This window comes from Mustela nivalis, assembly GCF_964662115.1.
Source record: "Mustela nivalis genome assembly, contig: HAP1_SCAFFOLD_3097, whole genome shotgun sequence".
NCBI classification, from domain to species: domain Eukaryota; kingdom Metazoa; phylum Chordata; class Mammalia; order Carnivora; family Mustelidae; genus Mustela; species Mustela nivalis.
In genome coordinates this window covers 1-23,713 of record NW_028133573.1, presented here as the reverse complement: position 1 = coordinate 23,713, position 23,713 = coordinate 1, and the positions used below count along the sequence as shown (strand labels likewise).

Sequence of the window (23,713 nt, the reverse complement as noted above, 5' to 3'; positions counted from 1 at the left end):
TCCAGGTTGGTCTTGTCTGATGATGGAACAGGAGGCAAGAAGCCTGCCGTGGCCAGGAAAACCAGGTTATCTCATCCTAAAACCACCACAGTGTCTGAGACATACAGAGAAGGGGACAGACCTACACAGGCGTATGTTTCTGGACCCAAGTGAGGGCGCATCTGTCTACAAGTCAGGCAGTCCAAACACCACACGGGAAGTTCTGCCGAATCAAGGTCAGAGTGTGGAAACCAGGTCAAGGGCGAGTCCTCTTCGATTTATCCATCCCTAAGAAGTGAGGGGTGCTGCCCAGACGAGCCTTTTCCCGTTGCTCACGCCACAAAGCCTCCGAAGTTGTTTTCCTGTTTACCAAGCTGGAATTTTAAAAAAATCACTGCAAAATTCAGTAAGCTTGTGTTTCTCCTACAACCAAAAGTTGAACAAATTCTCAAGCGTGGTTTGTCTGTGAATTTTAAAAATTGCCTTCTGAGTTTTCACGTTGTGTTTAGCGTTTTGCATAGTTGAATTTGAAAACAAAGGTCAGAAGCATTCTTCGTAACTTACTGTAGACATTTCAAAAGAACAATCTTTGGCTAATACTAAGAAGTTACAGAAATAGACCATTTGGTCACTGGCTGCTTAAAATGGAAAAGTCAAAGGTTTTCCGGGAGGAAACAAAAAGGACGTGAGGCGTCTAGACTCTGACCACTTGGGCGAATGTGTGTGTGTCACTGAGCGTGACTGGAAGTTTTAGGGGGCTTGCTTGACCCTACCTAAATCCGGTAAGCATTTTGGGGTGTGGGTGAACAGAATCTTTAGTTGCAGGACTGTTTCTGAATGAAGGCACATATCATTCCCGGTGGGCATATTCACATGGGAAGAGCGCATGCATGGGGCCGCCTGCTCCGTGCAATCTGCCTGTGTGGAAACAGTTTGAGTGTGTCATCCCAGAGAGGTGTGTATCCCTGGGGCTGGCATTCTGTGTTACCAGGCAACCCAGTGTGTCCGGGTGTGTCCCCTCCGCGCTCGCTCTCCAGTTAAAGTCTCTGGGCACAGCCTGCTTGGAGGGTGTCTGGGCTGTGGGCCGTCCCCACGTGATCAGGTCTGAGACAGCCCCTGTGTCTGGCTTCAGTGAATACACGCACAGAAGCACAAGCAGGGCATGTCTGGGGTTCTCCCTGCTGCCTCTGGATATGGTGGCTGCAACTGGAAGTTTCCATTTGGCCATGCATGTGCAGACCTTTCTGTGTCTGAGTATTGGAATATGGAAGGCTCAAGGAAGACCCTGCTTACAGCTGAACTGCCCCTTCAGGAGCGGTTTTCCCTCTCTGGGGGCCAACCTTGGGAATCAGGGAAATTTTGCAGCAGTGATGGCACCTGACAGACCCTTTTTCCGCTGTCCTTGCAGGAATCGTTTTTGAACTCAATGTTTGGAACCAGCCCAAAGTCTCTCGGTACCATGGGCAGTGATCCTTCTAGGCAAAAATGAAATGTCTGCAAAAGTAACAAGGCAGACCTATGAGTGCCTAAAACTGGTCCTGAAAGAAATTTTTCAGAAAGGGAAAAGAAAAATAGGGAATTTAAAAATATTTTTGAACAAAGAAAGCGACATCTTTGAAATAATCAAAGAACTTTCTAGGTTGATTCCTTTAGAGTTCTGTTCTATTTTGATTCTCAAGAGATCTATTTTAATACTTAGGAGGTGAAAAAAAATGGGTTCAGAAAAGGAGGTGATTTGCTCAAGTCTCATAGGGAGGTGGAGACAAGAGTTGGGACTAGAACCCAATCCTGAGGGTCCCCCGCGTTTTCCCAACGCGTTTCTGTTTCTGTTTCTGTTTACATCTGTGTGTCTCTGGGCGTGTCCCCCTCTGGCCGGTGCCCAAGCAGGCTCTAGGTGTGTCCCATCTCTGAAAGGCTCGGGCAGGCGGGGTGTTTCTCCACTGCAGGGAAATTCCAGGGGGCAGAGCCTGCCTCAGCTGCGGTGAGACATTATTTCCTTGGGAGGAAACCAGCTCTAGGCAGCCAGGAAAGAAACAGTTTCCATTCTGAGAGGGAGGGGAGGAGGGAGGAGGAGGAAGGGAGGAGGGAGAGGGGGAAGGGAGGTGAGAAGCAGGGAGGAGGGATGAGGGAGGAGGGCCGGAGCCACCCCAGGGCCCGTAGGACCCAGGCTCCCTGAAGCCTCCAGACACAGGTTTAAATTTAGACCTTCTATTCTGGTTTTTGCCGCCCAGCCTCGCCCTGAGGCCATACATCTGGCCAATTTCCCCCGCACAACTGCTCCTCAGGAGTAGGTAAGGGGGGTGGACTGTGTAGTAAGCTCTTCTCCTGGAGGGGACGGGCCCTGTCCTAACACGAGTCTTCTGGCACTGTCGAATTGTGAGGTAAGGAGGAACGGAATAAAGATCAAAGCCAGAAACCCACCACCCTGACTCACATTCAGAACCTGGGGCCCCCTTGTTCGCTCACCCCACTAACTCCACCCCCTGGAAAGCATCATGGAGAGTGGGCCACGTGTGCACCTGAGATGGGAGCTGGGTCCCCATTCGCTGGCTAGTAGAAACTCCGGCAAGAGGAGGACTGATCTAGGGCCCAAGGAACGTGCAGGACCAACAGCAACAAAACATAATCGGAATTCCTAGGAAACCACATCATTCTGGTCTCTCCTCAGATGAGATGCCCCTTCCCAGACTGTCCACACCAGCCCCTGCCTCTTCCTCTGCCTCTCACCTGCTTTGTTTCCTTCTGGTGCCCGCTGTCATCTGATGATGCCATGTGTTCCTCTGTCTCATAGATTCTTCTCCAATTTGGACAATCCGGGAGACCCAGGGGCTGGGTTTGCTCTCTGCCATATCCCCAGTGCCCAGAGAAGTTGGTTCTAGTAACCACGCACTTGCTATGTGCCAGGCACGACAGTAAGTGCTTTTAATGCATTCGCTAATCTTATCCTCCCTGCAGTCCTGTGAGGCTTTTTACCCAAGGAGGAGAAGGAGTTCAGAGAAGTTGAGAATCTCGCCCAAGGACATATGATTTGACCCTGGCAGTCTGTCTAAACCCGCCCTTGATCCCCAGAGTGAGCCACTTGGCCCTTTCCCCCCAAGCTTTGCGCAGCCTCTGCTGGAGATCCCCCCAACCCAATTCTGTTCTTGCACAGTTCCCTGTGCCAGCCTCCGGAATGCTGAGCCAAGCCTCTGGCCCCTGCAGCCCACCCAGCCAGGATGGCCTCTGGACAGGGAAAAGAAGGGCATCCAAAAGAGGGGGATCCAGACTCTCTCACTGTGAGGAGTCGTTTCTCCTGAATCCAGGGGGATCTAAAAGCAGAGCCAAAAAAGTCAGCTGCCGTAAATTCCCTCCCCAGGAATTGTGCCACCAAAGAACATGGACTCCCTTCACTGGAGAGAAGTGTGCAATGGGATAAAAAAGCACATAAAACAAAAAAGGGGCGCCTGGGTGGCTCAGTGGGTTAAAGCCTCTGCCTTCAGCTCAGGTCATGATCCCAGGGTCCTGGAATCAAACCCCGCATCCCAAAGGGTTCTCTGCTCTGTGGGGAGCCTGCTTCCTCCTCTCCTCTCTGCTTGCCTCTCTGCCTATTTGTGATCTCTGTTTGTCAGATAAATAAATAAAATATTTTAAAAACAACAACAACAGGGGCGCCTGAGTGGCTCAGTTGTTAAGCATCTGCCTTCAGCTCGGGTCATGATCCAGGGTCCTGGGATCAAGCCCCGCATCGGGCTCCTGGCTCGGCGGGAAGCCTGCTTCTCCCTCTCCCGCTCCCCACTGTATTCCCTCTCTAGATGTCTCTTCTTCTCTGTCAAATAAAATTAAAAAACAAAAAAAAAAGTAAAATAAAAACAACAACAACAACAATAACAAAAAAACAAACAAAAAAAAGAAATCACATAAACAGATATTGTCACAAGACTACCACACCTCCTAATTTCCTAAGGGCCCATTTATCTTCCCTAAAAGCCACTTGTTTTCCTGTAAATGCCCTTCTCCTCCTCCCCTTCCCTATTAGGATGGTATAAAAACCCCCAATTCTAACCATCTCCTTGAATCACATTTTTCTATGAACTCGCATGCAAGTACGTGAATTAAAAAAAAAAAAAAAAATCTGTCTTTTCTTTTGCAAACCCATGTTTTGCCAGTTTAATTTGCATGTTCCCAAGAAAACCATTTTCTGGTTTTCTTCCAGAAAATGCTGAGTTCGATCTGGAAGGAGATACACTGGTGGTGCCGTTTTCCAGACAGAAGGGGATTTGCCCGCCCTGACCATTTGTTGGCAGTAAGGATGGATCTGTGCTCATTTTTCTTTCACCTAGTCCTTGGACGTCCGAGGACTCTCTCTCATCCCTGCAGCTGAGTTTCTTTCACACACAGCTAACAGATCCTGGAATGGGCTCCCTCAGTCTCATCAACATGCTTCCCACTGGAAGGCCCGCAGGAAGAGCTGCAGCCCCCAAGCTGTGGGTCGGGGGCCTTCGAGGGCAAAGTGGGTGCTTATTCAGTGGAATCCACCATGGTCTGACGGGCAACCCTTAGTTCTGTGGGCCAGAGAGGATACCTTTTGGCAAGACTGACTCACAATACTCAAACTCACCAAGCACTGATGTAAAAACCTGAATGCTAGTTCTATTTTGTGGAGATGGCTGATAAGATGCTTCCATTGGCAGGTCTGGACAGTCTCTCTCAGGTCTGGACAGTCTCTCTCTCTCTCTCTCCTGCAGCTATGTGAGTCTGGCAGGGAACCATATTACACTGAGAAGATTTCTGGAAGGAGATACACTGGTGGTGCCGTTTTCCAGACAGAAGGGGATTTGCCCGCCCTGACCATTTGTTGGCAGTAAGGATGGGCCTGGGGTCTATTGGTGTATCTTAGAGGCCCACAGCAACGAAGGGGTCCGATGTCCGTGAGAAGCAGCCCCCTGACAGACACGTGGTTTGTTAGGAGAAAACCTGTTCCACAGCTCAAAGCTGACTTCAGAGAATGACATATAAATACCAATAAACTTGGAGCTGCTCTCAGTGTGTGGAGAGGACAGCCCATCTACCCAGCCCACCCCCAGAGAGCTCTGGGGAGCACTCAGGCCCCTGAGCAGTTTTCTGAGGTGTTCGCAGCTGGTGGCTGATGCATTTGGTGGGAGAGGCTGGAGAGGAGAGCTGCTTGGTTGCTGGAGAGTTCCATATTAGGAGGGTGACCTTTATTATAGAGAGCTCCAAGATCGGCTTGGGATGAAAAGGTTAACCTCTGGACAGACAGAGATCTTGGAACCCTGACATCTAGATTTGGGGAAGAGTTTTCTACCCAAAGAGCAACCCACCTCTGACCCCCTAACCCAAATTTCCTGGGTAGTAAATTTTGGAGATAAGGTGCAAAAGTGCCCTGAGGCCCCTTTTGAATTGCAAATCCATCTTAAGCAGAATACGGAACTCGGAATCCTGAGACTTTTGTAGCTGGAGAACTACCCCGAAATTTCTGGCTAAGTCTGGGCCCTCCTGTTTCTATGGAAAGACATTCTTTTTCAACAGACTGCTGGGAAACGACCAGAGAAATGAAAGGGAAAAGAACCAGGAGGAAACTATTTATATGCAGATAGAATCAATTTCCAAGACAATATTGTTCTATTAAAAAAGCCAGGTGCAGACCAGGGGCCTAACATCTTAGGATTTAAATAAGAAAAGGCAGGGTTCCAGCTCACGTTCATATTGGTCTTAGATGTGGTGAGCAGCTCTGGAAGGAAAGAAGCTGGTGACGTTTGAGGCCGGGGTACCGGGAGGGAGAGAAGCTTCTCACCACCTTCTCGTTACGACTTTTGACTGTTGGCCCCAAAGAACAATCGGTGTTTAAAAATTCATTTGGCCTGCTAATAAACTGCAGATACTTCTGCCTCTTGCTCCCAGACCTCGTTCTGAGCTGCGCGGCTCACCAGCTCCCGGGGCCTCATCGCCGGCCAGGTAGCTCTCTGCACATGCGCGGTGCACATGTCCTTCCCCAAGGACCCGGGCAAGGAGTTAAGTGTTGAGAGAGAGAGGCACAGAGGGTCCTCCAGCAAGACTTGGGGCACAGTCCGCATGTTCGCTTATAATGCCCAGAAGGACTAGAAGGACCACAAGCATCTAACCAAAACCACTGAGACAGGGAAATGAAGGACCCCATAAAAAAATCTGCTTTGTGCTCTTTTTCCTGCCTCCATTCTCGCTAGGACAGGACCCCCCCCCCCACTCTCCCACCCTCTGCTGCCGCCACACGCCCCCTGATGCAAATACCTTGTGTCCTCCTTATAAAGGGCAAGGAATTAATGATTTCTCCAGAATAGTAACATCTAAGGCAGGACCAGGTGAGAAAGCCATCCTAGGCGTATTCCAGACCACCAGCAAGACATCTCAACGTCAAGACCCCTGGCTCCAAGGAAGAACTCCTGGGCCCTTTGAACTCCCAAGAAGCGCATGCACCAGACCACCTCCTCGAAAAAAACCCCAGGCCTCGACCACCTCCTCGAAAAAAACCCCAGGCCTCGACGGGACTGACTCTCCTTTCCTTTCTGAGTCTCTGGGACACTCTGCCCCTGTGCTCTCTCTCTCTCTCTGTCTCCTCCGCCCCGCAGTAAACTCTGATTTCACCTCCTACTGGCTCACGTTGGAATTCTATCATGGGAGCAGCCACAGACCCTCTTGGCTGGTCCTGCGGCAACCCCTCTGGGACCCCAGACCTGGCCTGCCGGCATCACCACCAGGGTGCTGTGTGGGCCAACCCCAGCAGATGGCAGCGTGTAGCCGGCTTGCTGAGGAAGGGTCCCAGCCACATAGGTAGGGCACACAGGATGGGGGACCAGATTGATGCCACGAGAGAGGACAGATAGGGTGACTCGGAGGGCAGGATGCAGGGTGGGCAGGACGTTCCTACATCTTTTCTGTTCCATAGAATGCTCTGGGGTTGGCTGAGGCCTTTGGACCCTTCCTCAGGGTGAGATTTTTGTTTGTTTGTTTTTTAAGTAATCTCTACACTCAAAGTGGGGCTCAAACTCACAGCCCAGAGATCACAAGTCACATGCTCCACCGACTGAGCCAGCCAGGCACCCCCAGCATAAGATTTTCAGATGCATAAAGTAAAACACCCATGATCACAAAGGAAGCCAATTATGTTGAAATACAATGTGGTAGTGGGCTGGATGATGGCTGTGAGTTTGTGAGTTTGAAGTCAGGATGAATGTAGATGAGATTCAACGTTGGCCACAATCCAGTGGTGACTCCCGTTTGGGACAAAGTCCCAGGAAGAAGCCCGAACTGCCACAACCTAGTGGTGACTCCCGTTTGGGACAAAGTCCCAGGAACTGCCCGAACTACCTCGAGGTGATGTCTACACACACAATTGAAGGAAATGCTAGATTTCAATGAAAGATTAGCGAAAATAGATATGCACATATTTCCCGCCCAAGGGCATGGACGCCCAGGACCTTGGTTATAGGCTAAGAAACTGAGCAGTGAAGGTTAGAAGGGGTACCAAGTGGGGAAGAAAAGATGCATTGCTAGTCTGTCTTCCCAAATCAGTGTGTGCTTCTGCCATTCCAAGTGAGTGACAGAAACAAAAACAAAAAGTTGAGTATCAGGGACGCAAAAGGCATGGCAGGGGCAGGCGAGAGCCAAGGGAGGTTTGGGGACTGGTCTGGCTTCTGCCAGAACACGCTGGCCCAGCTGGAAGCAGGTGTGACGTTGACAGGGAGTGGATGTTCCCCACCCAACACCTCCAGGCCCTCTGGTGACAAATGAAAATCCAGGCCCAGCCGGGAAGAGCGGGAAGAGCGGTCAGGGCTCCTCTCCCTCTCATTTCTCCATCAGCCCTCAAACACCTCCCAGGTTCACTCCTGGGGAGACCATGCCTGAGCACCCCCAAGGAGCCTCCCTGCTTCAGAAAGTACTTCACCTTGATAATGGCCAACAGGGAGGGAAGTCAGGGGAAGCCCTTCCCTCTGCTGGTGCTTCAATCCTAACAGATAATCTGAGTCTTATTAAAAAGAGAACAGAGGGACGCCTGGATGACTCTGTCCACTGGGTGTCTGACTCTGACTCTTGATTTCAGCTCAGGTTATGATCTCAGGGTCGTGAGATCAAGCCCCATGTCAGGATCCAGACTGAGTGTGGAGGCTGCTTAGGATTCTCTCTCTCCCTCTCCCTCTCCTCCTCCACACTGTTTGTGCATTCCTTCTCTCTCTCTCTCTCTCTCAAATAAAATCTTAAAAAATAAGTAAGAAATAAAAATAAAATCTTAAAAAAAAAAAAAAAAAAAAGAGGTACCTGCTTTTCTGACTGAGCAGACCTGCCCTCCCACCCCCTCCCCTCCACCACCAGGGAATTTTCTTCAAGCAGCAATGAGGTAATCTTCAGCAATGAGGTAATGGGCCTTCTGCATCTCCCCCAAAGGACAGGAGGTAATCCTCCAAATAAGACCCCCTGCCTTCCTGGAAGGAAAGGTGACTTTGCCTGAAGCAAATCTTTGTTCTCCTTTGCTAATACCTTCCTTGCCCTACCCCCCTTCCAATAAAAACCTTCTATTTTGTAAAACTCTTGGAGGTACCCCTCTAATTGCTGGATACTACCCAGTTCAGAAGTTGCAGAGTAAAGCCAATTAGAATTTCAAATTTATTCAGTTGGTTTTTTGTTTTTCAATAGTCTGAACCTTGAAAAACAGGGCAGCCAGAGGCTCTGTTTACAAACAGCCTTGTTTTATGTCTCTGGGCTTAGCATATTCCTCTTCAGATTGTTATTTGACTTGTTTTTTCACTTTGTGTTTTAAAAAAAATTAAATTTACAGGGCACCGGGTGTCTCAGGTTAAGCATCTGCCTTCAGCTCAGGTCATTATCTCAGGGTTCTGGGATCAAGCTCATATCAGGCTCTTCGCTCAGCAGGGAGCCTGCTTCCCCCCTCTCTCTCTGCCTGCCTCTCTGCCTTCTTGTGATCTATGTCTGTCAAATAAATAAATTAAATCTTTTTTAAAAATTTAAATTTACATTTAAATTTTAATTAAAAATTTAAACATATATGAAAGTAGACAAAATGGGTGCGCATTTACCTCCTCTGCCAGATTCTACAGTTACCAACCTTTTGCCTTAGCTTTATTTGTCTCTTTCCAGCATAAATATTAGTAGTGCTCTCTTTCACTCCCCAAACTCCTGCTTTGGGCAACTAAATGTAGTATCTGATCCTAGACTAGGTCTTGCACTGGGGGAAAAAATGCTATTAAGAACCTCTTTGAGGGGCGCCTGGGTGGCTCAGTGGGTTAAGCCGCTGCTTTCGGCTCAGGTCATGATCTCAGGGTCCTGGGATCGAGTCCCGCATCGGGCTCTCTGCTCAGCAGGGAGCCTGCTTCCCTCTCTCTCTCTCTGCCTGCCTCTCTATCTACTTGTGATTTCTCTCTGTCAAATAAATAAATAAAATCTTTAAAAAAAAAAAAAAAAAGAACCTCTTTGAGGGGCACCTGGGTGGCTCAGTGGGATTAAGCCTCTGCCTTTGGCTGGGGTCTTGATCTCAGGGTTCTGGGATCAAGGCCTACATCAGGCTCTCTGCTCAGCAGAAGGGAGTCGGCTTCCCCCTCTCTCTCTGCCTACCTCTCTGCCTACTTATAATCTCTCTCCCTCTGTCAAATAAATAAATAAAATCTTAAAAAAAACAAAAAAAAACAAAAAAAAACACCTCTTTGCAGGGTGCCCTGTGTGGCTAAGTCATTAAGTGCCTGCCTTCGACTCAGGTCATGGGAATCGAGTCCCACATCAGGCTCGCTGCTCAGGGAAAAGCCTGCTTCTCCCTCTCCCTCTGCCCCTCCCCCTGCTTGTGTTCCTTCTCTGTCAAATAAATAAAATCTTAAAAAAAAAAAAAAAAAGAACATCTTTTGTCGGGGGCTGGGTGGTTCAGTGAGTGAGGTGGCTACCTTTGACTCAGGTCATAATCCCAGGGTCCCAGGACTGAGCTATACATTGAGAAAGAGGTTGAAAGTAAATAGGGAAAATGTTGAAATCGGTGACTCTGAATAAAAGATTTAGGAGTATCCTTGTATTATTTGTATTCTTGCAACTTTTCCGTAAGCTTGGAATTTTTTCTATTAAAATTTACCAAGACTTACATTAGCCAACGAAACAAGAACTCTAGTATGGATGATCCATTATTTGGCCACCCTGCCTAACATTCACTTAAGTCTAAAATGGCCAACGTCAAGGGTACCTGAGTGGTGCAGGTGGTGAAGCGTCTGCCTGCGGCTCAGGTCATGATCCCAGAGTCCTGGGATCCAGGGAATCCCACATCAGGCAACTTGCTCAGCGGGGAGTCTGCTTCTCCTTCTCCCTCTGTCCCTCCCCACCAGGATTGTGCTCTCTGGCTCTCTCTATTGCTCTGTCAAAAAAATATAAATGAATGAATGAATGAATGAATGAACAAACAAATACAATGGCCACTGCAGGTTTGAACCGGAGGCAGGTCCTGGGATTCCAGGGCTTAAAGTGTTGCAGTCTCAAAATTTGGTGTTGCTTTTCTGCCTGACAGACATTTGCCTCTGTATGAAAGGCTACAGAAAATATTCATAAAAACATCTTCCATTATTGTGCTACCATGATGGAGCCCTAGAGCAGGGGCAGCAGGGATAGAGACGACTGGACGTGGCCCCCGTCGAAGGAGGCTCCTGGTAGTTGGGGACCATCCTGATGCGATGGGACTCTGCTGCCCCAGGTCCAGCCTGGCCAGTGGGCCTCTAGAGGCCAGGATAGCCACCAGGGTCTAGGTGCCAGCCTGCAGCTGTCTCCTACCTGGGGTGACCCTATACATCACAGACAGGACACTGCTGAGCACTGGGATGAAATAGAATAAGAACCGACCACTCACAGCCCTCGCCATCACCTTGGCTTCTCCTAAAGGGGTCTAGGGTCTACGAGTATTCTGTGGTCCAAAAAAAGATCTGGAAGATTTCCACCCCATCACTCCTTTTTTTTTTTTTTTTTTTAGGATTTTATTTATTTATTTATTTATTTGTCAGAGAGAGAGCGAGCGAGAGAGAGAGAGCGCGCGCATACAAGAGCACACAAGCAGGGGCAGCAGCAGGCAAGGGGAGAAGCAGGCTCCCCGCTGAGCAAGGAGCCCGATTGTGGAACTCGACCCCAGGATCCTGGAATCATGGCCTGAGCTGAAGGCAGACATCCAACTGACTGTGCCACCCAGGTGTCCCCACTCCTTTTTGCTTATCCCACTATGGGTAGGGATTTAACATACTGAGGCGCCTGTGATCAGCTTACTGGGTGACGTTGGACAAGCATCTCCACCTCTCTGTCTCTGTTTCCTCCTCTGTAAAATGGGAATAATAATAGTACTTCATGGGGTGGCTCTGAGGATTAATGAGTTATACACACAGCAATTTTTAAAAATTTATTTACTGGGGTGCCTGGGTGGCTCAGTGGGTTAAAGTCTCTGCCTTCAGCTTGGGTCATGGTCCCGGGGTCCTGGGATAGAGTACTGCGTCGGGCTCTCTGCTCAGCGGGGAGTCTGCTTCCTCCTCTCTCTCTGCTTGCCTCTCTGCCTACTTGGGATCTCTGTCAAATAAATAAAATCTTTAAAAATACATATATATATAATGCTATATATATATCCTTAAAAAAATTTTATTTACTTATTTGAGAGAAAGAGAGACTGTGCTGTGTGAAGGCTCAGGGAGGGGGTAGAGGGAGAGAGAAACCTAAGCAGACTCTGTGCTGAGCACAGAACCCAACTTGGGGCTCGATCTCATGACCTGAGATCGCAACTGGAGCTGAAACCAAGAGTCCGATGCTTAGCCGACTGTGCCACCCAAACCTGCTCACTTTCCAAAGAGCTAGACATCTTCCATCCAGTATCATTATGTCCTAGCTTGTCTGCATTCGTTAGTGGTCATATTCTGTACATGTAATAAATTTTTATACCCTTAAAAAAAAAAAAAGAAGGATGCGCAAAAGGCCGAGAAAAAGATTAAGGTGGAAAGATTACAGGAAGGGAGTGTGTGGTGTTTTTAAATGCAAAGAAATAGATCTTCAAGGACAGACGGCAAACTCCTAACGGTACCTTGGGGGGACAGCAGGAACAGGGAGAGAGGAGACATAGGCTTCTACATCTTATTTGTATAGGTGTCAGCATTCTTCAAAAAAATTTAATGACAAGCATGGACTATGATAACAAGTAATTTTTTCAAATACCAGTCAGCCCACTGAGCACAGGCTGAAAATGGGTTTATAATTAACACAGGAAAAGTTTTCCTTAAACTTTAGCTGGAGGGCTTGGAATTTCCAACAGGGCACCAGCAAGGGGCTTATTCTCAGCAGGGTTTTCAGTTAAGAAGATTCCCCTTGCCATGCCCACAGCCCACCCCCCTTCCAGCAGTGACTGACAGAAGACTGAAAGACGTGTTGCCTAGCCCACGGACTGCCCATGAATGGAGGTGATGCTGGGATTATCGGGAGAATCCTTCTCCAGGGTCCTTTTTTTCCCCCCAATATTTTATTTATTGATTGACTGATTAATTGATTGATTTGACAGAGAGAGACACACAGCGAGAGAGGGAACACAAGCAGGGGGAGTGGGAGAGGGAGAAGCAGGCTTCCTGCTGAGCAGGGAGCCTGATGTGGGACTCTGTCCCAGGACCCTGGGACCATGACCTGAGTCGAAGGCAGATGCTTAACTGACTAGCTACCCAGGTGCCCCCTTCTCCATGGTCTTGCCAAAGGAATCTCTGCATTTTCTGGTAAGGGCTGGACTAGCTGCGTGCCAACCCAGAATGGGTGAGATTTGAAATTTGGGGTCATCTTGAATGATTTAGAGCAACAGCTCTGGGGAGGAGGGAGCCCAAGATTCTCCATTTCTAATCAGCTCCCTGGCCCACAGCCTCACTTGAGCAGGGAGGGTCTGGAGTACTTGACCTAGAGGCCCTCTACCCTCCTGAATGTGCTCCTTTAGATCCACAGCCTGTCGATATCCATTCAACTTTGCTTGCCACACGATCCCTGGTGCCCTAAGTGTGAGCTCAACCACTGTGTGCCTTACTCTTGGTTGACACCAGAGTCACGGTGCTGGAGACAACTTCATTATGGTACTGGTGTCAGCTTCCCAGAGTGAGCCCTCTCATCCCATACCAAGCCCCATAGAGGGGCCAGGTGGGGAACGGGGGTGGAGCACAGCCCTCCCCCCCTCACCTTCCACAAAGTGTCCTTGCTGCCTAGGCAAGCATACATTTCTCAACCTGCCCATGAAACCAGTTTCCCCAGATCCTTGCAAGATGGTTCCTACCTAATGGGTGTGCCTCCCCCATCCAGTTGTGGAACAAAAAACATCTGTCAAAAATTGAAAAATGAGAATAGATGTTGTTGAATGTACATGAGCAATCATATTCTGCTACTTTTCTGTATGTTGAAAATTCATTATAATTTCTTTAAAATTTAGTGCCTGGGTGGCTCAGTCAGTTAGGCATCCAACTCTTGGTTTTGGCTTGGGTCGTGATCTCCAGGTCCCATGATCAAGTGCCCTCACCCGACCCTGGGGTCAAGCTCCAAGCTCAGCTCAGAATCTGCTTAAGACTTTCTCCCCCTCTCCCTCTGCCCAGCCACTCACACCCCCACACTCGCACACACTCTTAATTAAATCAATTGATTGGAAATAAAGCAGTTTCTTCTCTGGAGTGCCTTGCTGGCTCAACCAGTAGAGCATGCAACTTCATCTCAGGGTTGTAAGATCAAGCCCCACGATGGGTGGAGCAATTACTTAAAAGACTAAAATAAATCTTTTTTTTTTTTTTAATATTTTATTTATTTATTTGTTAGAGAGAGAGAGAGCAGGAGCACAGGCAGATAGAGTGGTAGGCAGAGGCAGAGGGAGAAGCAGGCGCTCCCTGCCGAGCAAGGAGCCCGATGTGGGACTCGATCCCAGGACGCTGGGATCATGACCCGAGCGGAAGGCAGCCGCTCAACCAACTGAGCCACCCAGGCGTCCCGACTAAAATAAATCTTAAAAAAAAAAAAATAAATAAATAAAGCAGTTTGTTCTCAAACTCGGTGACCTTAGAAGTACGTATATAGGAAAAGTCCCGTAGTTCATTATCAGTAATGACAAATTTAAAAGTCTGCACAACTACAAAATCCTAAATGCCTGTGTGAGGGTGGAAAAATTTTCCTTTTACCCTTCTAAATTATTTGGCTAGTCTAATAATTCAATTGACGTTAAGGCAGACATAAGGCATAAGGCAGTTCATAAGTTAAGTTGGTAAATCACCCTATCCTACTGGACAAGTCTCTTAGTTCAGAGAATAGGCCAGTTCAATTAAAGAGCTGTGTCTCATTTTAGGAGGCAGAAATGCAGGCAGACTCCCAAAGTTAGTTCCATGGTGCAAGCAATTAGGTATTTAATAAGAAGCATTTCTATAGAAACAAAAGAAAAACAACAGTTAATGACTGGAGAAGATTACACTCCCAGTTTCTGAGTTCTAAAGGCAGCCAGTCGAGATTTCTAGATATCTGGCTCCTAACCTCTTCAGATGGAGTAAGGAAGGGCAGCAGCAACCTGCTAGATTTTTCTGGTTGGCAGTTTGAATGTCTCTGGTGATCCTTCTGTGACACGGAGGCATTAAGGTTGTCCATACATGAGCTATTGTGGTGATTTCTTTGAAGTTTTATCAAGTTGTCCAGCTCTAGCTTGTTTACCTGGCTTTGGGGAAAGAGCAGTTTTAGTTCTCAATGATTCCAAGTCAGAGAGGTCAATAAAGTAGAAGACTATGTAGGGTGCCTGGCTGGCTCAGTTGGTAGAGAGTGAGACTCTTGATCTTGGGGCCGAGAGTCCGAACTCCCTGCCGGGTGTAGAGATTACTTAAAAATAAAAAAATTTTTTTAAAGATTTTATTTATTTGACAGACAGAGATCACAAATAGGCAGAGAGGCAGGCAGAGAGAGAGAGAAGGGAAGCAGACTCCTCACCGAGCAGAGAACCTGATGCAGGTCTCTATCCTAAGACCCTGGGATCATGACCTGAGTGGAAGGCAGAGGCTTTAACCGACTGAGCCACCCAGGCGCCCCAAAAATAAAATATTAAAAAAAAATTCCTCATGTACATTAACTGTCAGAAAATTGGAAATGTTAGTTTGAAGAGCCGTAGTCAAATATTAGAGGAAACTAGAATTCAGGACCAGGACCAGTTTACATGTAGAAACAAAACCTGAAAGACAATTAGCAGGACTAGAATCTGATATCCACAAGGACTACAGTTTCCATTGAAACATAATTTTCTTTGAGAGCTACCCATTTCTACCAAAGATAACCACAGTAAGACTAATCTGTTTACAAATTAAGTCTAGTTTGAAAAACTTGGCCTGATGACTTACTTAAGTGGTGTGAGAATAATGATTAACCATACAGGTTCTATCAAATCTGCTTTGCTGGAACTCTTCTTTTCTTTTTCAAATATATTTTTTTAAGATTTTACCTATCAGGTGCTTGGGTGCTTGGGTGGTTAAGCCGCCACCTTTGGCTCGGGTCATGATCTCAGGGTCCTGGGATCGAGTCCCACATCGGGCTCTCTGCTCAGCGGAGAGCCTGCTTCCCTCTCTCTGCCTGCCTCTCTGCCTACTTGTGATCTCTGTTTGTCAAATAAATAAATAAAATCTTAAAAAAAAAAAAAAAGTTCTGCTGAGCAGAGAGCCTGATGCGGGGCTTGATCCCAGGACCCTGAGACCAGGACCTGAGCTGAAGGCAGAGGCTTTAACTGAGCCACCCAGGCGCCCTCTCCTATTTTTTTTTTTTTCAAGATTTTTTGATTTTTAGATAATCTTTACACCCGATGCAGGGCTCGAACTCATGACCCCAAGATCAAGAGTCTCACGCACCACCAACTACACCAGTCAGACACCCCTATTTCTCATTTCTCATAGTTTTTTTTTTTTTTTTTTTTTTTTTAGGATTTTATTTATTTATTTGACAGAGAGAGAGATCACAAGTAGACAGAGAGGCAGGCAGGGAGAGAGGGAAGAAGCAGACTCCCCACCGAGCAGAGAGCCCGATGCGGAGCTTGATTCCAGGACCCTGAGACCATGACCTGAGCGGAAGGCAGAGGCTTAACCCACTGAGCCACCCAGGTGCCCCTATTTCTCATAGTTTTAATGTCATTTATCAGAATCATTAGCCCTTAGAAATTGTTACCCCTTAGTAAAACCTAAGACGCAAATTGTTATACTAGCGTTCTTTAGACTGGCAAATTTATAAATACATTTCATAATTTCTGAAAGCATATACTTTTTTTATAGTACAATTTTCCAATGTAGTACAAACACATCCAAACATCTTTTAGCTTCTCTATAATAAGAAGCAAAATGTAGATAAACCCATGTTCAGTAATTAATGTTTCAAGATTTTATCTAACTTGGAAACGATCTAGATATTCAATGAATTTCTATTACTTAACTTAGTAAAACTCCAATGGTGGAAATTATCAAATGATTTTGGAAGGTCTGAGTTTTTTGCCTTTTTCTTTTTTTTAGATTTATTTATTTATTTGGGAGAGAGAGGTAGCACAAGCAGGAGGGCAGAGGGGGAGGGAAAGAATCTCAGGCAGGACTCTGTACTGAGCCCAGTTCATGGCTCAACCTCATGACCTGAGCTGAAACCAATTGTTGGACACTCAGCCAACTATGCCAGGTGCCTCTGATTTGGGAAGGTATTTTTAAGGATACACGGCATAAAACATAATAATGGCTGAAAAATTCACCTAAAAGTTCTTATTCCAATTACATCTATCTAAGTCACTGGTTCCCAACAATTATGCTTAGACTACCCACAAGAACTTTCTGAGGCGTTAGATAGAGTTAGCCTTCATCCCAAGCTGTTTTTCTTGCTGACAAATTTTGTAACAGAGATATCATGAATTTTTTTTAAAAGATTTTATTTATTTATTTGACAGAGAGATTACAAGTAGGCAGAGAGGCAGGCAGAGAGAGAGAGGAGGAAGCAGGCTCCCTGCTGAGCAGAGAGCCGGATGCGGGACCCTGAGATCATGACCTGAGCCAAGGCAGCAGCTTAACCCACTGAGCCACCCAGGCACCCATGAATTTTTTTTTTTAAGATTTTATTTATTTATCAGAGAGAGAGGGCGAGAGAGCAAGCACAGGCAGACAGGATGGCAGGCAGAGGCAGAGGGAGAGGCAGGCTCCCCGCCGAGCAAGGAGCCCAATGCGGGACTCGATCCCAGGACGCTGGGATCACGACCCGAGCCGAAGGCAGCTGCTTAACCAACTGAGCCACCCAGGCGTCCCTCATGAATTTTTTTTTTTAAGATTTTATTTATTTATTTGACAGAGAGAGAGACACACACAGTGAGAGAAGGAACACAACAAGGGGAGAAGGAGAGGGAAAGCATGCTTCCCGTTGAGCAGGGAGCCTGATGTGGAGCTCTGTCCCAGGACCCTGCAATCATGACCTGAGCCAAAGGCAGACACTTAATGACTAAGCCACCCAGGTGCCCCCAATTTTTTTGACTAGAAAACCCAGGTAGAATAAAAGTTGCATGTCTGGATTATATTTAATACTGAGATTGTGAAAACATGTCTTTTTTTTTTTTTTAGATTTATTTTTTTATGGGGTGCCTGGGTGGCTCAGTCATTAAGCATCTGCCTTCGGCCCTGGTCCGGATCCCAGAGTCCTGGGATGGAGCCCCACGTCAGACTCTCTGCTTAGCCGGAAGCCTGCTTTTCCCTCTCCCACTCCCCCTGGTTGTGTTCCTCTCTCTCTGTAGCTCTCTCTGTCAAATAAATAAAATCTTTTTTAAAAAAATATTTTTTTATTTATTTGAGAAAGAGAGGGAGCGCATGATCAAGGAGAGGGGCAGAAGGAGAAGGAGAGAGACACGCTCAAGCAGACTCCCTACGTGGCCTGGAGCAGGATCCCGGACTCTGAGATATGACCTGAGCAGGAATCAATAGTTGGCTACTCGAACTGACTGAGCCACCCAGGCACCCCTGAGGACATGTCTGTTTTAATTAAACCAATCAACTTGTTGTTGTTTTTAAGATTTTATGTATTTATGTTCACTCCCTGAACAGTATTTTTAGGATTGCCTAGGAGAAATTCTGGTCATCTGTTTACTCCGTGAGGGACTACGTATAATCACAGGTAGAAAAAACACCCCTTAGCGGCTAAGCAAGGTTCGTGTGAGTGGGGTGTGAATGTCCGATGATCTTTCTAACTCTTCTCTAAATTTGGTAGGATATGCTGGAAATGGAGGTAAAAGGATGTTATGCTTTAAAGTTCTGCTATGTGTTTTCGTTTGCAAGAATTCTTTGTGGTGGGGCACCTGGGTGGCTCAGTGGGTTAAAGCCTCTGCCTTCAGCTCAGGTCACGATCTCAGGGTCCTGGGATGGAGCCCCGCATCAGGCTATCTGCTCTGCAGGGAGTCTGCTTCCACCTCTCTCCCTCTGCCTGCCTCTCTGCCTACTTGTGATCTCTGTCAAAAAAAACAAAATAGGGGCGCCTGGGTGGCTCAGTGGTTAAGCCACTGCCTTCGGCTCAGGTCATGATCTCAGGGTCCTGGGATCGAGTCCCACATCGGGCTCTCTGCTCAGCAGGGAGCCTGCTTCCTCCTCTCTCTCTCTCTCTGCCTGCCTCTCTGCCTGCTTGTGATTTCTCTCTGTCAAATAAATAAATAAAATCTTTAAAAAAAACCAAAAAAACAAAATAGGGGCACCTGGGTGGCTCGGTGGGTTAAGGCCTCTGCCTTCGGCTTGGGCCGTGGTCCCAGGGTCCTGGGATCGAGCCCCGAGTCAGGCTCTCTGCTCAGCACCTGCTTGTGATCTCTGCCTGTTAAGTGAATAAATAAAATCTAAAAAAAAAATAAAAATAAATAAATTAAATTAAATATTAAAAAAAAAAAAAAAGAATTCTTTGTGGTCAGGATCCAGGACAGTCCTACAAAAGACACTGCATAGGAAGACCTAAGGCAGGCAGAGCCTGATTACAAAGCCCTGGAGTGTAGGAGGAGTTGGAAGAAACATGGAAGTGAGCCCTGCCCCACCCCCAACCATTCTTCTCCAAAATTCACTTCTTGGTCCTTAGCATTTACATAGGTAACCAGTACCACCGGCCTGGAGATCAAGTCAGGACGCTCTCCACAAATCTCAAAGGAAAAGGGGAAGCTGGAACAGGAAGGCGGGGCAGGATTTTGAGAAGGGGAATTTACCTTGAATGTGGGCGTTAATCTTTGTTCTAAGTCTAATTTCTGTACTTTCATCTTGCTAAGGGAGTCTCTGAGCCTAGAAGTTATACTCCTTTGTGTCCCTTTTTATAGGGACAAAAAAAAAAAATGTTTTTTTTTTTTTTCATAGGTATCAATAAGACAATTGTTAGATGAGAGCTCTCTAAATTTCCTATTCTAAATACAGCCTGTTCAGAGGATATGTTATCTGGCCATTGACAAGTAAGGATTTTATATTAATCTCAATAGTGACTCACACCAATTAAATCTTTTTACGGTTTAGCCACGGATGCAAGAAGCATTCCAAAAGAGGGTGCTGAGGATGCAGTCCTCAGAAGATCCGGAAAGTTCGCTCCCATAATTAGCCTAAGAAAGCCAAGACCTTCAATGTCACAAGCAGTAAGAATGGTGGCTCTGGTCTCCTGTGAGAACGTGAGACACCTCCAGTCCCAGACCTGCCATCTGGGACTCTTCCATCACCATCACCAACAAGGGTCCCTTATGGACCGGGAACCCCTTAAGACAAATTCCCCTGAGAATTGGCTCAGTCAGACAAAGACAGGGCTGTTTTTTGGATCTGGAACCTACTGGGCTCTATGCCAATGCATGCCAGTACATGCCTCTTCCAGTGAGAATATTCTCCCTGGTCATAAAGCCAAGCTCTCAAGACATGGGATGGGAGGAAAGGAAAAAGCTCATGTGGGCTACGATTCTCCTTCTCATGGCAAAGGACACAAAGGATAGAGACCAAAGGAAACAATGACTATCTCGGTAGACCTGAGAGTACTCATAACAAATCTTTACCAGAGTCCCCATACTCAAGGAACTACTTCACACAAACATTTTCTCCTGCTAATCTGAATTTAGAAAATGGAAAGAAGACTCCCCACGCTCGCTTCCACTGGATTCTACAGGTGGAGCTCCAGGAGACTGATCTGGTAAGAATTCTTACCTTCTCTTAGCGGCAGCCTCCCTGGAGGAAGCTGTATCCAGCCAGCGAATGTCCCTTTGCAGGTCACCAAACTGTCAGGGGGTGCCGGGGGAGAATTTTTCCTTCTTTCTTTCTAGGTTCTTTGGCTGCTCTAATACTTCAGTTGACATAAAAACAGATTAATAGGAGAAAAAGAAAAATTGTTATTTTATTTTTAAAAAGAAATTTATTTATGTACGGGGGGTCCCCATAAAAATATGAGACCCAGAGGCAGTCAGGCAATGGAGACTCACATGCCATCCTGAGCTGAGGAAAGAGATGGGGCTGAGGCTTCAAAGGGGAGGAGGGCAATTTGCAGGAAGATGAGAAGAGCAGATGTTTCCTAGGCAGATGTTGGCCCTACCATGTGGGTCTTTCAGATTAAAAAAAAAAAAAGTTATCTCTGGTAATAACTCTCTTTCTGGGCCAGGCTCCCCATCTAAATTCTTTTAGACAATTAAGGGAGAGGTAAAAGTTTTTCTTGAGTCTGCAGAGACTTGATTGCCTTCTGCTCAAAATAATCTTCATGCCAAAGTGGCACATTTTGGGGTGGCATATTCTGTTCCCCTTCACCTAAAAAAGGTACAGAAATTGCTATCTTCAACTCATTTCCTCTTATAGTCAGACCTTGTTGTAATTCCAAGTTTTATAAAGTAGCCATGTAGCTGTTTGGAAGATTCTGGAACAAAGGGCAGTGTGCTAATCAGTGGGGAGTTCTGCATCTGCCAGACTATTTTTTTTTTCATCATAACTACTGGACTTTTACACCAGGAACTTTTCTAAGGCCTTTCAATGTATAAACTCATTTAATTCACCAACCCTATGAGAGTTATTACTGTTATTTCCATTCATGAGAGGAAAATGAGCACAAAGAAAGTGATTTGTCCAGACATACAGCCAATGAGGGTAAAGCCCAGGCAGTTGAAATGCCATACAAAGTACAGTAGTTCTCACACTGAGGCTGGACTTCAAGGCACTGGCTCCCATCACAGACATACACACCTTCCGTTCAAGAGTCTTGTGACTTATAGCCACACAAGGAGTATCGTTCAGCCATGAAAAGGAATGGGGATATGGATACATGCTACAACCTTAGAGAATTTTAAAAAATTATGCTAAATGAAATAAGTCAGACACAAGAGCACACATTTTGGATTCTGTTTATATGAAATGTCCATAATAGGTAAATCTGTAGAAACAGAAAGCAGATTACTGGTGGGGCTGGCAGAAGGGGCAGATGATAAATGAGTGCTAATGAGTCTAGGGTCTCTTTTGGGGTGATGAAGTACTCTGAAATTTGTGTGGATGATCGTGCAACTTCATGAATATATTTTAAAACTACTGAATTACATCACTTTTTTTTTTTTAAGATTTTATTTATTTATTTGACAGAGAGAGATCACAAGTAAACAGAAAGGCAAGCAGAGAGAGGAGGAAGCAGGCTCCCCACTGAGCAGAGAGCCTGATGCGGGGCACCTGCTTCCTCCTCTCGCTCTCTGCCTGCCTCTCTGCCTACTTGTGACCTCTGTCTGTCAAATAAATAAATAAAATAGTAAAAAAAAAAAATAAGTTGCATGCTCTACTGACTGAGCATGTTGTATTGACCGAGTTATATGTTTTAAAGGGGTAAATTTTATGGTATGTTATATGTAAAAAACAAAACAAAATACTGGTCTAATGAGAAGAATATTTAACAATTTAGTAAAGCAAAGCTGGAGAAGAGTAGTATAATACACCACCCCAAATATGCCACATTGGCATAAGGATTATTTTGAGTAGAAGGCAATTAAGAAGAAACAGATACCAGAAAAACTCTCTGCCCTCCTCTTATTTGCCTGAAAGCAAGACATAAGTTTACAGAAATGTCCCCACTCCCCTCTCTACCAGGAAGGACGGAAGTCAGTCACCAGAGAAAACTCTAGACCCTTATCAGCCTGGAGATGGCACCAGAGGAGCCTAAGTAACAAACCTTGTCTACCATTACTTCCCTATATACATTCTGTCTCACAACTTGCCTCCCTAGAAACTCAAAAGTCCTTTTCCTTTGTCGTGTCACTTCTCTAAAAATGTATTGTTCTTTTGTTAATATGCTATAATAAGCCCAAGTTCTAATCACTCCTTTGAGTTACTCATCACTGGGTGCTCCCTTGTGTATGTGTGATGCACTTTTTAATAAACTTGTTTGGGGTGCCTGGGTGGCTCAATTGTTAAGTGTCTGCCTTCAGCTCAGGGTCATGATCCTGGGTCCTGGGACTGAGTCCTGTCTTGGCTCCCTGTTCAGCAGGAAGCCTGGTTCTCCCTCTCCCTCTGCCTGCTTGTGTTCCCTTTCTTGCTATATCTCTCTATCAAATAAATAAATAAAATATTTAATAAACTTGTTTATTTTCCTCTGGGTAATCTGTCTTTGTAGTCTAATTACATGGCGCCTGTCAGAGAAATTAAGGTGGACAGAGAAAAAACAGTTTTTCTTCTCCTATACTCCTACAGAAATCCCCATAGTCTGGCATTTTTCTGTGTCTAAGCTCCTATCTCTCCCACCCCTTAGCTCCCATGACCAGCCTTTGTGAACGTATTCAGTTGTTGGGGTTTAATATGTCTCTTCCCTATTCAGAGACTAAGAGAAGGCTAAGCCCAGCTAAGGCATCACTGCATCCCAGAAGCCCTCCTGTCTTATGCCTAAGGCAGGGCCATTGCCAGCTTATGTAGCACCCACCTACATTCACCACCGTGGTCATTTGCTCAGGGTCAGGCATCCTCAGTAGACTTTAGGCTCCATGAAAGCAGGGATGGGTTGTTTTGTTCACCATTCTACCTCCTGCCACCAGGAATGAAACAGAGGAGGCATGCACAAATCCACTGAGTGCAGAACACAGGGCCCAGACACAGAGAACACTGTGGTTTTCAGCAAGCCCTGCTGCTCTGAAAGGGCAGGGCTCTTTCCCCTGCAAGGTCCCAACTGATGTCAAGTCCCATCTTTCCAGCCCTTTCAAAGATATACTTTACATGGGTCCATTTCACATAAGCCCTTTTATTATTTACTCAGATAATACATGTGCCTGATGCATCAACCAAGCACCTAACTTGTTTCTGTAGTGAATTTTAAAACTTCTTGATCAAGGGGTGCCTAGGTGCCTCTGTGGGTTAAGCCTCTCCCTTTGGCTTGGGTCATGATCCCAGAGTCCTGGGATCAAGCACATTGGGTTGCCTGCTGAGCAGGGTGCCTGCTTCCCCCTCTCTCTCTGCCTGCCTCTCTGCCTATTTGTGATCTTCTCTGTCAAATAAAAAAATAAAATCTTAAGAAAAAAAAGAACTTCTTGATAAAAAATGTTTTGAGCAGGGGCACCTGGGTGGCTCAGTGGGTTAAAGCCTCTGCCTTCGGCTCAGGTCATGATCTCAGGATCCTGGGATCGAGCCCCACACTGGGCTCTCTGCTCAGCGGGGAGCCTGCTTCCTCCTCTCTCTACCTGCCTCTCGGCCTACTTGTGATCTGTCTGTCAAATAAATAAATAAAATCTTAAAAAAAAAAAAAGGTTTTGAGT

General features: G+C 46.3%; 3 long non-coding RNA genes across 5 annotated transcripts; 2 read left to right on the top strand and 1 right to left on the bottom strand.

Annotated features, from left to right (window-relative positions):
• The first annotated feature begins 365 nt into the window (after positions 1-365).
• Positions 366-5,865, top strand: LOC309858660. 2 transcript variants are annotated; one of them, XR_014308292.1, is made up of 2 exons: positions 366-761; positions 4,172-5,865. It is a non-coding gene; the product is annotated as an uncharacterized lncRNA (long non-coding RNA). The 2 variants fall into 2 exon arrangements; XR_014308293.1 differs by having other exon boundaries at positions 366-1,960.
• A 5,502-nt stretch (positions 5,866-11,367) lies between these two features.
• Positions 11,368-20,556, bottom strand: LOC309858658. Of its 2 annotated transcripts, XR_014308289.1 has the most exons (4): positions 20,429-20,556; positions 20,157-20,292; positions 14,500-14,677; positions 11,368-11,544 (listed from the first exon to the last, which is right to left on the bottom strand). It is a non-coding gene; the product is annotated as an uncharacterized lncRNA (long non-coding RNA). The 2 variants fall into 2 exon arrangements; XR_014308290.1 differs by lacking the exon at positions 11,368-11,544 and having other exon boundaries at positions 14,347-14,677; positions 20,429-20,552.
• LOC309858659 lies at positions 18,903-22,378 on the top strand. Its single transcript, XR_014308291.1, has 2 exons — positions 18,903-20,142; positions 22,062-22,378. It is a non-coding gene; the product is annotated as an uncharacterized lncRNA (long non-coding RNA).
• The last annotated feature ends 1,335 nt before the right edge of the window (positions 22,379-23,713 follow it).